The sequence below is a fragment of the Eleutherodactylus coqui genome, chromosome 6, assembly GCF_035609145.1.
Source record: "Eleutherodactylus coqui strain aEleCoq1 chromosome 6, aEleCoq1.hap1, whole genome shotgun sequence".
In the NCBI taxonomy this organism is placed as follows: Eukaryota; Metazoa; Chordata; class Amphibia; order Anura; family Eleutherodactylidae; genus Eleutherodactylus; species Eleutherodactylus coqui.
In genome coordinates, this window is record NC_089842.1 from 191138929 (window position 1) to 191154144 (window position 15216).

Sequence of the window (15216 nt, forward strand, 5' to 3'; positions counted from 1 at the left end):
CCTATAACAGGGCCCCCAACTATACTGCTTTATTCATAGTATTCGTCTCTCTATATGGAGAAGAAAGGCCTTATGGGCCTCCTAAGGCTCATGAACCTGGGTGCAACTGCATCCCCTGCATCCCCTATAGTGACGCCCCTGGTTCTATGTATTGGTGTGACAGAGCTAGAAGAGCGAGGGTTGTGCACTGAAAGCTACTGTGTAGCAACTAAGCACAACAGTAATATTGTAACAGTAATATCAAGTTACTGTTTAGGTGGATCTTAAGGAGGTTCTTCACTTGAACAATCCCTACTTGTTAGAAGGGTCCGTTGACAATAAGTTGATAAGAAAGCGTTCCCCTGGTACCTCCCTCAATAATCAACTTTGGGGAAATCTGTCAATAAGCATTAAAGGGGTTGTCTCGAGGAAGCAGTGAATTATTTTTTTTGCCCAGTCCCCCTAATTAAGCATACATTACTAAGCCCCCCTGTAAATGACTTTTCTAGCTGGTTTGTACCTACAGTTCCAGCGTTTCAGCAACTTATAAAAATTTTCCCAAGATGGCCGCCAGCTCTTTTCCTGTCGCTTGCTGTAGCCCGACGTGCGCGCTCCCGAGACGCTACCAGCTGTGTCTCCCTGACAACCAGACGCCCCGCAGCCGCCGACCGGACCCCTGGATTGAACGCGGCCGACCACGGCACACAGTCACCCACCGCCAGTCAGCAGGTAACCGGCGCAGCCCCCCCGGCACAGCGACAGCCCCCCCCCGGCACAGCGGCAGCCCCCCCCCCCGGCACAGCGGCAGCCCCCTCCGGCACAGCGGCAGCCCCCCCTGGCACAGCGACAGCCCCCCCATCACAGCGGCAGCCCCCCCCCCCCCCGGCACAGCGGCCGCCCCCCCTGGCGCAGCCCCCCCCCGACACAGCGGCAGCCCCCCCGGCCCATCACTTACCTGGGCGGCAAGACGGTGGGACAGCTGGGCGGCTTCTCGGGACAGTTGGGCGGCTCTGCACCTTCCTCTAACAGAGGATGGTACAGAATGGCCACTCCAGCGCGCTCCCGAGCCGTGACAGCTCGTCTGCGCATGCGCAGAAGAGCTGTAGCGGGGAGCACACTGAAGCGGCTCGTGCTGAAAGGAGAAGAACGGATTGCGCAAGCGCGTCTAAAAAAGCAAGCTGAGGGGGCGTGTCCGGCTAATGGCGGAGTAAGCAGCACTCAGAGCGAGCTCCCGCGCCATCCACCCGACCAGCAGCTCCGAGGCACCCAGCGGCAGCAAAAACCTACCCCCGGACGCAGCAACATGAGCAGGAGACAGCCGCGCACACCGGGCCCCGCGACGAGTGGAAGAAAAGGCGCAATGGAGAGGTTTCTCGGCGCCCCGGCAGAAGCGCCGGTAAAATCCAAAATGGCGCCCGCTCTCACGAGAGTTCGGGCGCCGAAGGCAGAGGTCCCAGCGCCGGTGACAAATGCCCCAGCACCGGCTCCTGCATGCGAGGAGCAGCGGCACAGAGCGCAGCAAGCGGAGAAAAGGGGACAGGACCAGCGGAGTGACAGAGGAGGGGAGGAGAAGGAAAATTCCAGGAGCGGGTCTGACATGGAGGGGGAAGAGCCGGCAACCCCCCCAGGCAGGGGAACCGTGAGTAGTGAGGGCAGCAGCCCATGCACCCCGCACAAAACACTCTCCCCCTCAGCAATAGACCCCACAGAAGGTGGAAACGGCAGCCCACATACATGGCCACAGACCCCTGAATCCCACACTGTGAGCTCTGCAATTAAAAAGAAAAAAGGGACACAAACCCAGCAGACAGAAGATAAAGAGGAGGCATGGAAGAGCCGTATAATGGCCATTCCCACAAAATCAGAGCTGGACAGTCTGTTCCAGAGACTTGAAACATCTAATAAGCAGGTCATGGAGCAGATACATGCAGACATGCAGCACTTAGGCCATAGAATCCTACAGGTGGAGGAGACACAGGAGAACACGGCGGCCATTTTAGAAACACATCGTCAGGCAATACAAGCACAAGCCGACCAAATCACAAGTATTATAATGCATGTCGACGACCTGGAAAACAGGAACCGTAGAAATAATCTGCGCATACGCGGCCTGTCAGAAGAAGTAGAAGGGCAACACCTAGAGGCATGGGCGCAATCGTTTTTTCAACAGTTAATAGACTACCCTCCCGAGCGCTCCATTGAGATCGATCGTATTCACAGAGCACTAGGTCCTAAATCAGCGGATCCCAACAGACCCAGGGACGTTATTTGTAGGATCCACTATTTCAGAGAAAAGGACATAATACTCCGCAAAGCTAGAGAAAAAGGGGACTTACAACACAAAGGCAGACCATTAATGCTTTTACAGGATCTAGCTCGACATACCCTGCGGCTGAGGGGGGCCCTGAGACCGCTCCTAACAATCCTACAGAATCAGGGAGTCCCATATAGATGGGGATTCCCCTTTTCGCTAACGGCCAGGAGGAACGGGAAGTCGGCCACGTTCCGCACCCTGGGGGACCTGCCGAACTTCCTAAGCACTTTAAACTTACCCATGATATCCCTGCCAGACTGGCCAGAAACGCCGACAGTAGTGGCCCCCACCGCCCAGGAACAATGGCAGACAGTACAACCAAAATCCAGAAGCGAGAGAAGGAGGCCAGCGGAGGAGGCTACTTGACTCTGGAAGCCATGACCCTGAGGGAATAACCCCTAACAAAAAGGACACAGGGAGCGAATACTACAGCTTCCTACCTTTGATTACATAATACTCCCTACATGTTACAGTTTAATGATGGCAGCCCCATGCGGATCATGCATCCCCGCTGTTAGTCCATGGACCAAAAAAAAAAAAAAAAGTCCGGGTTGCATTTATGTTAATGTTATAGTTCATATTGAAGTTAAAGTGGATGTTGGTGCCTCGAGAGTTAGCACTCAAGGCCCATGATAGTGGCCTATTGCATATTTGGAGAAGAAGTTCTTCTCAGGCCTGGGGGGGGACGCGGGAAGACAAAGCTTGCTACTGTCATTCCTTCACGCCTCCCACCTCAGGTGACCAAATGCACTTCGTGCAAAGACTGGCAGCTAACAGGCCAGTAGCTCACCTGTTCAGCACGTGCAGCGGCTTAATGCTGCACAGGGTCCGCGAGACGGACCCCCTCTTTTTCTTATCTCTCTACCTAACCTCATTCTCCTTCCCAACCCCTCTACCCTACCCCGCCTCCGGGAGCCTAAACAGGCCTCATCCTCCCACAGACCGACCCATATGCGAGCCCTTCAAAATCAAAACCAGATGGCTGACATAACTTTCTGCTCCTATAATATAAGAGGGCTGAATAAGCCAGCTAAGAGAGGACAAATTCTCGACCACCTACACAAAAAAAGAACCATGATAGTCCTCTTTCAGGAAACGCATTTTCAAGACACGAAAATACCCAGATGCAAACATCGTCACTACACCACCTGGCTCCATAGCCCGCACCCAAATAAAAAAGCGTGTGGCACCTCAATTGCCATCCATAAAAGCCTGCCCCACAAATTGATATCCTCTGAAATAGATAAAAAAGGAAGATTTATATTTATAAAGATCTTGGTGAATAACGAAGTTTTAACTGTAGCGAATGCTTATTTTCCTAACCAGGGTCAGTTGCCGTTTGGCATCCGAGTGTTGGGGGCACTGGCGAAATTCGCAGACGGATCTAACATCATCCTTGGAGGCGACTTTAATCTGAGCATGGATCCAGCACATGATTCGTCAGGGGGTAAGTCGGGGGTCTCCCCCTCAACCACACGCAAACTCAAATCAGAACTAGCAAACCTCAGGCTCATAGACCTATGGAGAACACTACACCCAAGGGAGAAAGACTACAGCTATCACTCATACGCACACAACAGTTATCACAGATTGGACTATCTATACATAACACATGGGCTACTAGACAGGTCCCCTTCCTCAACAATAGGCAAGTTTATTTGGTCGGACCATGCTCCGGTCTGGGGGTCTCTGAGGGCAGACAGAAGAGATAGCACGTCCTTCAGCTGGCGACTGAATGATAACCTGTTGGAGGACGTGGTATGCAAACAAGAGATACAACAGACAATAGAAGACTTCAGAGCAAATCACGAAACAGACCCCACACCAGCCCCCATTAAATGGGAGGCACTCAAGTGTGTCCTACGAGGCATATTTATCGCGCATGGGGCTAGGCTTAAAAAAATCAGAACAGCTAAGATAGAAGAACTACTAGCAAATCTAGACAGACTAGAGACAGCAAATAAATCGAACCCGGCGGATAATATAGCGGCAGAAATATCTTCCAAACGGACAGAAATACTCAGGGTACTAGATCAGGCCTCACTTTGTCAACGGGATAAACTACGGGGAAGATTCTATGAATTCGGAGACAAGTGCGGCAGGGGACTAGCGAGGGCCCTAAATCCCAGAACGCAACAATCGCACATATTTGCAATCAACAAACCAGGAGAGGGGCTAATACATCATAACACCGGCATCTTGGAGAGCTTTCAAAAGTTCTATCAAGATTTATATAATTTGGAGGAAGGCAAGGGAGCACAGGGGCAAGAACTAAATGAAGAGAGGAAAACATACATTGCAGCACACACCCCTAACTCGGTATCGGACTCTGATCAACAGGCCCTCGAAGGCGATTTCACATTGCAGGAACTAAAAGAGGCGATATCTTCACTAAAGATAGGCAAGAGCCCGGGCCCGGATGGCTTTACGCCTCGCTTTTTTAAAACACTTAGCGACCAACTGGCCCCCACAATACTAGATGCCTTTAATGCTATCACCAGGGAATGCCCCTTCCCGCAACAAGCCCTACAGGCGGTCATCACGGTCCTACCCAAACCCGGGAAAGACCCTACTCAATGTGGAAGCTATAGGCCAATTTCGTTATTGAATGTCGATACGAAATTATTCTCCAAGATGCTTGCGACTCGCCTCCAGCCCCTCATCCCCACCCTGATACATGGAGATCAGGTGGGATTCGTACCTGGCAGAGAAGCGGGAGATAATACAATAAGAACATTATCACTCCTGTCCAGAGCTCAGAGCTCGAGAGAACAACTTTGTCTCCTAACGGTCGACGCGGAAAAAGCGTTTGACAGGGTGGGATGGGGGTTCCTGGAGGCAGCCCTGGAGCAAATCGGGTTAGGTCCGAGATTTCTTGGGTGGGTAATGGCACTGTACACACACCCATCCGCGAGAATTAGGGTTAATGGCAGACTATCCCAGCAGCTCAAGATTAAAAATGGTACCCGTCAGGGTTGCCCGTTGTCCCCTTTTCTATATATTATTGTTATGGAGACATTGGCAAATGCCCTTCGGGCAAACAAGAACATTCAGGGAGTTCAGACAAATAGCGAGGAGCAAAAAACTGCATTATACGCTGATGATTTGCTAATGTACATAACTAACCCTAGAATAGCCCTCCCTAACATCCTAAAAGAATTCGATCAATTTAGCCAACTCTCAAACTTTAAAGTAAATCTGAGCAAATCTGAGATTCTCAATATAAACATCCCGGAGGAGGAAGTAGAAGCCATTAGACCAGCGTTCCCATTCTCATGGAACAAGCACAGTATCAAATATCTGGGAATCATAATTACACCTGACATAGCTGACCTCTTCCAAAAAAACTATAAACCCCTCCTAACGAAACTAGAAGAAGACATGGAAAAATGGCGTACAGTGCCCCTTTCCTGGTTCGGTAGAACTAGCACGGTCAAAATGAACATCCTTCCCAGGCTCTTGTATGCCCTTCAAACCGTACCGATACGATTACCGGGGACTTTCCTTAATCAGATCAGGAAGACAATGATGCGTTTCATCTGGGGCGGCAGGCAACCTAGACGCAACTGGAGGGTTCTCACCGGCCCCCGGGAACGGGGTGGGATGGGAATCCCGAATATAGCACTGTATTACAAGGCCACCCTAGCAAGACGAGTTCTAGAACTAACACAAAGGAACCCCCAGAAACGGTGGGTGCTGATGGAGCAGGGGGCGATACCATATAAGGGACAGGGACTACTATGGCTACCGGGACATTCAGGCTTTAGAAACATGGGACTGTCACCATTCACAGAAAATATCTTAGCGGCATGGATAGGGCCGGCTTCGAAAGCAAAACTAATAGCAAGACCGGGCCCCATGACACCCTTGGTAGGCAACAAGGACATCCCATTATTTTTCAAAGGTTCACCTCTCACGGATTTAATGACAGCCACACACCCTACAGAGATCCCGAGGGTCAAGGACATGCTGGGGACGGAGGGCCTTAGGCCTTTGGGAGAGGTGTCAGGAGAAGGGGGGCCCCCGGCCGGAGCATGGTATCAATACCACCAATTGTGCCACTACATAAGATCCCTGGGAAAGCTAGAGGACATAAGCACCCCATTGACACCATTCGAGAATCAATTCGTCCTTAATCAGGCGAAGAACAAAAAAATCTCAGATTTATACAAATTCTTGCTAGATGAGGAAACAAAAGATAGGGGGAGGAACTTAGAAAGGAGATGGGAGCAAGAACTGGGTACCACACTCACGGAAGAATCATGGAGGAAAGCATACATACTGACATTTAAAATAAACATATCAAGCAAATTACAAGAACTAAACTATAAAGTCCTAACGAGATGGTATAGGACACCGGAGAGTTTGGCCAGATTCTGCCCCCAACATTCGGATGTCTGCTGGAGATGTAACTCAGAAAAAGGTACGCTTACCCATATATGGTGGTCATGTACGATGATAGGCCCTCTATGGCAGGAGGTGGGTACCCTATATGCTTGGGTCAGTGGCAACCAGATACATCTGACTCCGGAACTTACACTATTGTCAATGTTTCCTGGATCATTGGCGCAGGCCAAGAACTCATTATTAAGATTTTTCATCCTAGCAGTACGTCAGGTAATACCCAGAAAATGGAAGTCTACATCCCCTCCCTCCCGGATAATGTGGCTGGAAGCCCTAGACAACATAAGGCATTTAGAAGAAATATGTGCTAGAGATGAGCTGAGATATAATAAGTATCTATCAGTCTGGTTCGAATGGAACCAGCGCCGAGACTCACAGGAGGTGATCACATGGGTGGCGAATGGAACCACCCCGCCACCTCGGGTACGCCAACAACTGGTTGCCACGGGCTCTCAAGAGTAGGGGAGCCACATATACACAAACAGAAGCTGACTAGGTCGGTCCCTCCCCCCCCCCCTATACATATTCCTTATATCCTCCTATACGTCACCCCCCCCCTCTCCTTTTTCTCTTTCTTTCTTTCCCCAACTCTCTTTTATTTCCACCTTCGTTCTTTATTGAAATTTTTCTCTTTCTCCAAAGTATATACTATTGAGCTGGTTTATATTAAATACAATTAGAGTGAAAATGTACGATAAGCAGTTATGCTATTTATATGTTCCCCCACCCTCCGGTTTTGAGAGATTGAGAGATTTATGTAAATAACCGCAGGCGATGGTTCTCACCCCGGTAATCGGGGAGAAGTTCACAGAAGATACATGGACACTCGAGGAGAATCAAAGACTAGAGCTCAACAACAGTTCTCTTAGTAACAATTTTGATTTATTTGATAAAAGAAGTTATTGTATACAAGATAAAACCAATAAAAATATTTTGAACCATAAAAAAGCAAGCTGCCAGCAAATTTAGACGGAACCATGGGGACGAGGACGCTAGCAACGGAGCAGGTAAGTGAATAACTTCTGTATGGCTCATATTTAATGCACGATGTATATTACAAAGTGCATTAATATGGCCATACAGAAGTGTATAACCCCACTTGATTTCGCGAGACAACCCCTTTAATTTAAACAGTACTGCGATTACATTGAAAATTAAGCATTACACAGTGTCCAGTCTGCTGCAGGACATGATCTCCGAAGCCTCAAAGTGATAGACATCCTTTGTAACTCTTTTTAACTTTAAGAAAGTAGGGATCCTGAATAGGGAACCCCCAACAACAACTCCATAATATGGTACAAGAAAACAGATTTTCCAAACTAGACAACCCCTTAAACTCACATTCAGAGTGCACAATGGAGCTTGTCTGTGGCGGCAATCAGTGTTCTCCTCTCTAATTAAGGCTTTATAAACAACCAAAAATCTGCAGCTGTAAAAGCCAGAATTCACTAATTCAGATGATATACTCTGCAGCCATCTCTTTATATGCTGAGAGACATATAGCTGTAAAGTCCCTGAAAATGTTTGCCCTTGAGAACGTCCTTGAATTTCACTAAATCATATGAATGATAATTCTCTTGTGATTCTATATATTCAATTACATGTTTTTTTCCTCCCTGGGCTTTCTTATAGTATTTACTAATTATTGGGGAAGTAACAAATGATGGATATGCAGATATATAAACCAACGTGTGGATTGTAAACCTTGGGTATCTAAACCTGCATGAGTCTCTGGAAATTAAATCTCAATTTCACTGCATTATCTGCAAACACACAAGCCCTCAGATCTCAGCTCTTAGGTTATATTCACACGAGATGGACTTGCTGTAGATTCTTCACAACTGAAACTACTTTGGTGTGTATTTGACACAAATTTTGGTGCGAATTCACTGCAAACTTTTCTAATGTGGAAAATCTGTAGCAAATCTGTCACATGTGAATGTAGGAACCTTTCACGTGGGACGGAATTAGTCCACACAGACATTTCTGCGTCACAATGTCGTCCTTACAGGGCTTGAATTCTGTGCCTGTTAAAATCCGCATATCCTTACTTCAAAACTGCAAGATTAAATTTTGCAGCGGAAAAGCTTTTTCTGCGGAATTAAGGTCGTCTTGCAGAAATGTTTTTGTGAATTTCTAACAAACAGGAGATGTAGTTGCGCAATTAAAGTCCGCGGTAAAAAATGCAAGATGATCCACAGTTAAAAAATACAACAAAATCTACATTAATTTGCCATGTGTAAATGCATCCTTATTCAAATAGCAAGGTGGTGCTGCAGAGGTTTTGTTCCATCTTGACACTTGCTTATCTCCCAGGGAACATGCATGGCCTTCTGATTCTCCTCACATCTTCTACGTGCTCTCTCTAAGAAGAAACTATACCCATCCCGACCCGTGTCCATATGCCTTTCATCCAGCCAAACCAGAAACCTGTTGCACACTGTTGAGGGGCAATCACAGTACAGTGCCAATTAGACTCCTCACTTCTAAGACATTTACAGACCCTTGTCAAAAGAAGACACAATGGTAGACACTTTTTGAGATGTGTTGCTGCCATCAATTTCCAGAGGAGTTATATTTTTAATGAAATGGGAAAATGTCTCACTTTCACCTTCTGATTATGTTTTTTACGTCCTACCCTATTGTGAATAAAATATGGTTATAGGAGATTTCCAATCATTGCATTGCTTTTTTTCTATACATTTATTTACATTTTACACATAGTCCCAACTTTTTAGGAATTGAGGTTATATAACATGCTCAGGTAGTTTTCACATGCAATTTACCCTGCTGTATTTTTCAATGATGAAATCCACATATCAGGTGAGAGGCTCACTTGTCTAAGGGCACAACAGCATTAGGACAGGAGATTCTTCCTAATAGACTGTATATGCTGACTGTACGTTACAAACGTATGGAGCTTAACTTTGTTTGAATTACAGACCTCCTAATTGATTATCCTAGCTAGATGTTGTATTTCAGGTCTTGGGACATTATACATTATATTACAGCTCTATGGTTGAATTAATTAGGAATTGATATTTTCAGGAATTAAAAAAAATGAAGGGTATGTAAAAACACCAGTAGACCTCCAATGTAGAGCCTTGTGCCATGGACTCCAGCCTGATCTCTGCCGACATCCAATCATTTTGCTTTAAGTAATTCCAGCTACTATACATCTCAGCACAAGGGTGCGCTTTAAGGAAAATATCCTAAAGGACATTTCTGCTTGTATAATTAATAAGCTGGTGCCCAAGTAATCATTCCATTTTCCAGCAGCCTTATAATTGAACACACAATGTCATTGACTAGGTGAATAAGAAGAAATGCAGATGTAGTAAAGGTGTTTGTCATTTGGTAGAACACAGTGTGATATTAAAATGTGATAATGATGGCTTTTTAGTAGAACTGCTTGCCTTTTTGAGGATAGATGTTACACTGAAGTACATGGTGTAATAGCTGCATGTGACAACTTGGGAATGTCAACTAAATGAGATTGCCATTAGAGATGAGCGAGCACCAAAATGCTCGGGTGCTCGTTACTTGAGACAAACTTTTCGTGATGCTCGAGGGTTCGTTTCAAATAACGAACCCCATTGAAGTCAATGGGCGACCCGAGCATGTTTGTATATCGCCGATGCTCGCTAAGGTTTTCGTTTGTGAAAATCGGGGCAATACAAGAAAGTGATGGGAACGACACAGCAACGGATAGGGCAGGCGAGGGGCTACATGTTGGGCTGCATCTCAAGTTCCCAGGTCCCACTATTAAGCCACAATAGCGGCAAGAGTGCCCCCCCCCCCCTACCAACAACTTTGACTTCTGAAAAGCCCTCATTAGCAATGCATACCTTAGCTAAGCACCACTACCTCCAACAAAGCACAATCACTGCCTGCATGACACTCCGCTGCCACATCTCCTGGGTTACATGCTGACCAAACCCCCCCCCCACGACCCAGTGTCCACAGCGCACACCAAACTGTCCCTGCCTTCAGCTGCCCTCATGCCACGCCACCCTCATGTCTATTTATAAGTGCGTCTGCCAGAGGAAAAGCAGGCACACACTGCAGAGGGTTGGCACGGCTAGGCAGCGACCCTCTTTAAAAGGGGTGGGGCGATAGTCCACAATGCTGTACAGAAGCAATGAGAAATGCAATCCTGTGCCACCTCCATCTGGAGCTGCACACGTGGGCATAGCAATGGGGAACCTATGTGCCACACACTATTCATTCTGTCAAGGTGTCTGCATGCCCCAGTCAGACCGCGTTTTTTTTATAAATAGTCACAGGCAGGTACAACTCCGCAATGGGAATTCCGTGTGCACCCACAGCATGGGTGGCTCCCTGGAACCCACCGGCGGTACATAAATATATCCCATTGCATTGCCCATCACAGCTGAGGTAATAAATTCATGTTTAATGCAGGTGGGCTTCAGCCCACACTGCATGCCCCAGTCAGACTGGGGTTCTTTAGAAGTGGACACATGTAGTTACAACTCCCTGTGGACCCACAGCATGGGTGGCTCCCTGGAACCCACCGGCGGTACATAAATATATCCCATTGCAGTGCTCAACACAGCTGAGGTAATAAATTCATGTTTAATGCAGGTGGTCTTCGGCCCACACTGCATGCCCCAGTCAGACTGGGGTTCTTTAGAAGTGGACACATGTAGTTACAACTCCCTGTGGACCCACAGCATGGGTGGGTGCCAGGAAGCCACCAGCGGTAGATAAATATATCCCATTGCATTGCCCATCACAGCTGAGGTAATAAATTCATGTTCAATGCAGGTGGGCTTCGGCCCACACTGCATGCCCCAGTCAGACTGGGGTTCTTTAGAAGTGGACACATGTAGTTACAACTCCCTGTGGACCCACAGCATGGGTGGCTCCCTGGAACCCACCGGCGGCACATAAATATATCCCATTGCAGTGCCCAACACAGCTGATGTTACGTGAGCTGTAATGCAGGTGGGCAAAAAATTAATTTGATTACACTGTAGGCGAGGGCCCCCAAAAATTGGTGTACCAACAGTACTAATGTACCTGAGAAAAATTGCCCATGCCCAACCAAGAGGGCAGGTGAAACCCATTAATCGCTTTGGTTAATGTGTGGCTTAATTGGAAACTAGGCCTGGAGGCAGCCCAGTAAAAATAAAAATTGGTTGAGGTGAAAGTTTCAACGCTTTAATGAGCATTGAAACGTATAAAAATTGTTTAGAAAAATTATATGACTGAGCCTTGTGGGCCTAAGAAAAATTGCCCGTTCGGCGTGATTATGTGAGGTTTCAGGAGGAGGAGCAGGCGGAGGAGGAGGAATATTATACACAGATAGATGAAGCAAAAAGGTCCCCGTTTTGGATGGTGATAGAGAACGATGCTTCCATCCGCGGGTGCAGCCTACGTATTGTTTAGGTATCGCTGCTGTCTGCTGGTGGAGAAGAGAAGTCTGGGGAAATCCAGGCTTTGTTCATCTTGATGAGTGTAAGCCTGTCGGCACTGTCGGTTGACAGGTGTGTACGCTTATCCGTGATGATTCCCCCAGCCACACTAAACACACTCTCTGACAAGACGCTAGCCGCAGGACAAGCAAGCACCTCCAGGGCATACAGCGCGAGTTCAGGCCACGTGTCCAGCTTCGACACCCAGTAGTTGTAGGGGGCAGAGGTGTCACCGAGGATGGTCGTGCGATCGGCTACGTACTCCCTCACCATCCTTTTACAGTGCTCCCGCCAACTCAGCCTTGACTGGGGAGTGGTGACACAGTCTTGCTGGGGAGCCATAAAGCTGTCAAAGGCCTTAGAGAGTGTTCCCCTGCCTGCGCTGTACATGCTGCCTGATTTCTGCGCCTCCCCTGCTACCTGGGCCACGGAAATGCGCTTTCGGCCACTAGCGCTGTCGGATGGGAAGTTTACCATCAGTTTGTCCACCAGCACCCTGTGGTATAGCATCATTCTCGAACCCCTTTCCTCTTCGGGAATGAGAGTGGAAAGGCTCTCCTTATACCATGGGTCGAGCAGTGTGTACACCCAGTAATCCGTAGTGGCCAGAATGCGTGTAACGCAAGGGTCACGAGAAAGGCATCCTAACATGAAGTCAGCCATGTGTGCCAGGGTACCTGTACGCAACACATGGCTGTCCTCACTCGGAAGATCACTTTCAGGATCCTCCTCCTCCTCCTCTGGCCATACACGCTGAAAGGATGACAGGCAAGCTGCATCTGTACCCTCAGCAGTGGGCCAAGCTGTCTCTTCCCCCTCCTCCTCATGCTCCTCCCCCTCCTCCTCTGGCCATACACGCTGAAAGGATGACAGGCAAGCAGCATCTGTCCCCTCAGCAGTGGGCCAAGCTGTCTCTTCCCCCTCCTCCTCATGCTCCTCCCCCTCCTCCTCAACACGCTGAGATATAGACATGAGGTTGCTCTGACTATCCAGCGACATACTGTCTTCCCCCGCCTCCGTTTCTGATTCCAAAGCGTCTGCCTTTATGCTTTGCAGGGAACTTCTCAAGAGGCATAGCAGAGGAATGGTGACGCTAATGATTGCAGCATCCACGCTCACCATCTGGGTAGACTCCTCAAAGTTTCCAAGGACCTGGCAGATGTCTGCCAACCAGGCCCACTCTTCTGTAAATAACTGAGGAGGCTGACTCCCACTATGCTGCCCATGTTGGAGTTGGTATTCCACAATAGCTCTACGCTGCTCATAGAGCCTGGCCAACATGTGGAGCGTAGAGTTCCACTGTGTGGGCACGTCGCACAGCAATCGGTGCAGTGGCAGATGAAACCGATGTTGCAGTGTCCGCAGGGTGGCAGCGTGCGTGTGGGACTTGCGGAAATGTGCGCAGAGCTGGCGCACCTTTCCGAGCAGGTATGACAAGCGTGGGTAGCTTTTCAGAAAGCGCTGAACCACCAAATTAAAGACATGGGCCAGGCATGGCACGTGCGTGAGTCTGCCGAGCTGCAGAGCCGCCACCAGGTGACGGCCGTTGTCACACACGACCATGCCTGGTTGGAGGCTCAGCGACGCAAGCCAGCGGTTGGTCTGCTCTGTCAGACCCTGCAGCAGTTCGTGGGCCGTCTGACTCTTCTCTCCTAAGCTGAGTAGTTTCAGCACGGCCTGCTGACGCTTGCCCACCGCTGTGCTGCCACGCCGCGTGACACCGAATGCTGGCGACGTGCTGCTGCTGACACATCTTGATTGTGAGACTTAGGTTGCGTAGGAGGAGGAGGAGGAGGGTGGTTTAGTGGAGGAAGCATACACCGCCGCAGATACCACCACCGAGCTGGGGCACGCAATTCGGTGGGTGGGTAGGACGTGAGCGGTCCCAGGCTCTGACTCTGTCCCAGCCTCCACTTAATTCACCCAATGTGCCGTCAGGGAGATATAGTGGCCCTGCCCGCCTGTGCTTGTCCACGTGTCGGTTGTTAAGTGGACCTTGGCAGTAACCGCGTTGGTGAGGGCGCGTACAATGTTGCGGGAGACGTGGTCGTGCAGGCCTGGGACGGCACATTGGGAAAAGTAGTGGCGACAGGGAATCGAGTAGCGCGGGGCCGCCGCCGCCATCATGCTTTTGAAAGCCTCCGTTTCCACAAGCCTATACGGCAGCATCTCCAGGCTGATCAATTTGGCAATGTGCACGTTTAACGCTTGAGCGTGCGGGTGCGTGGCGGCGTACTTGCGCTCGCGCTCAAACAGTGGCGCTAGCGACGTCTGGACGCTGCGCTGAGAGACATTGCTGGATGGGGCCGAGGACAGCGGAGGTGAGGGTGTGGGTGCAGGCCAGGAGACGGTAGTGCCTGTGCCCTGAGAGGGGGGTTGGATGTCAGTGGCAGGTTGGGGCACAGGGGGAGAGGCAGTGGTGCAAACCGGAGGCGGTGAACGGCCTTCGTCCCACCTTGTGGGGTGCTTGGCCATCATATGCCTGCGCATGCTGGTGGTGGTGCCTCCCCAGCTGATCTTGGCGCGACAAAGGTTGCACACCACTGTTCGTCGGTCGTCAGGCGTCTCTGTGAAAAACTGCCACACTGTAGAGCACCTTGACCTCTGCAGGGTGGCATGGCGCGAGGGGGCGTTTTGTGAAACAGTTGGTGGATTATTCGGTCTGGCCCTGCCTCTACCCCTGGCCACCGCACTGGCTCGGCCTGTGCCCACACCCTGACTTGGGCCTCCGCGTCCTCGCCCGCATCCACGTCCTCTAGGCCTACCCCTACCCCTCAGCATGGTGTATTACCAGTAGTGCAGAAACAGAACGCTGTAATTAAATGTGCCGCTTATTGGCCTGTGGTTGGAGGCTGACTTCGCTTACGGAACGCCAGGAAATAATTTTGCGCAAGCCTGCTGTAACACTTAGCTGGCTGCGTATGATTTTGTTGTAGAACTACTACACCCAGCACACACAGACCCAGAACACTGAGCACAGTGACAGGCAGGCCAAATAGATTTTTTGCCCAATATTTTTTAGAAAAGGCCCACTGTCTATATTCAATCAATAATATGTCTTCTGTCCCTGCCTCCACACTT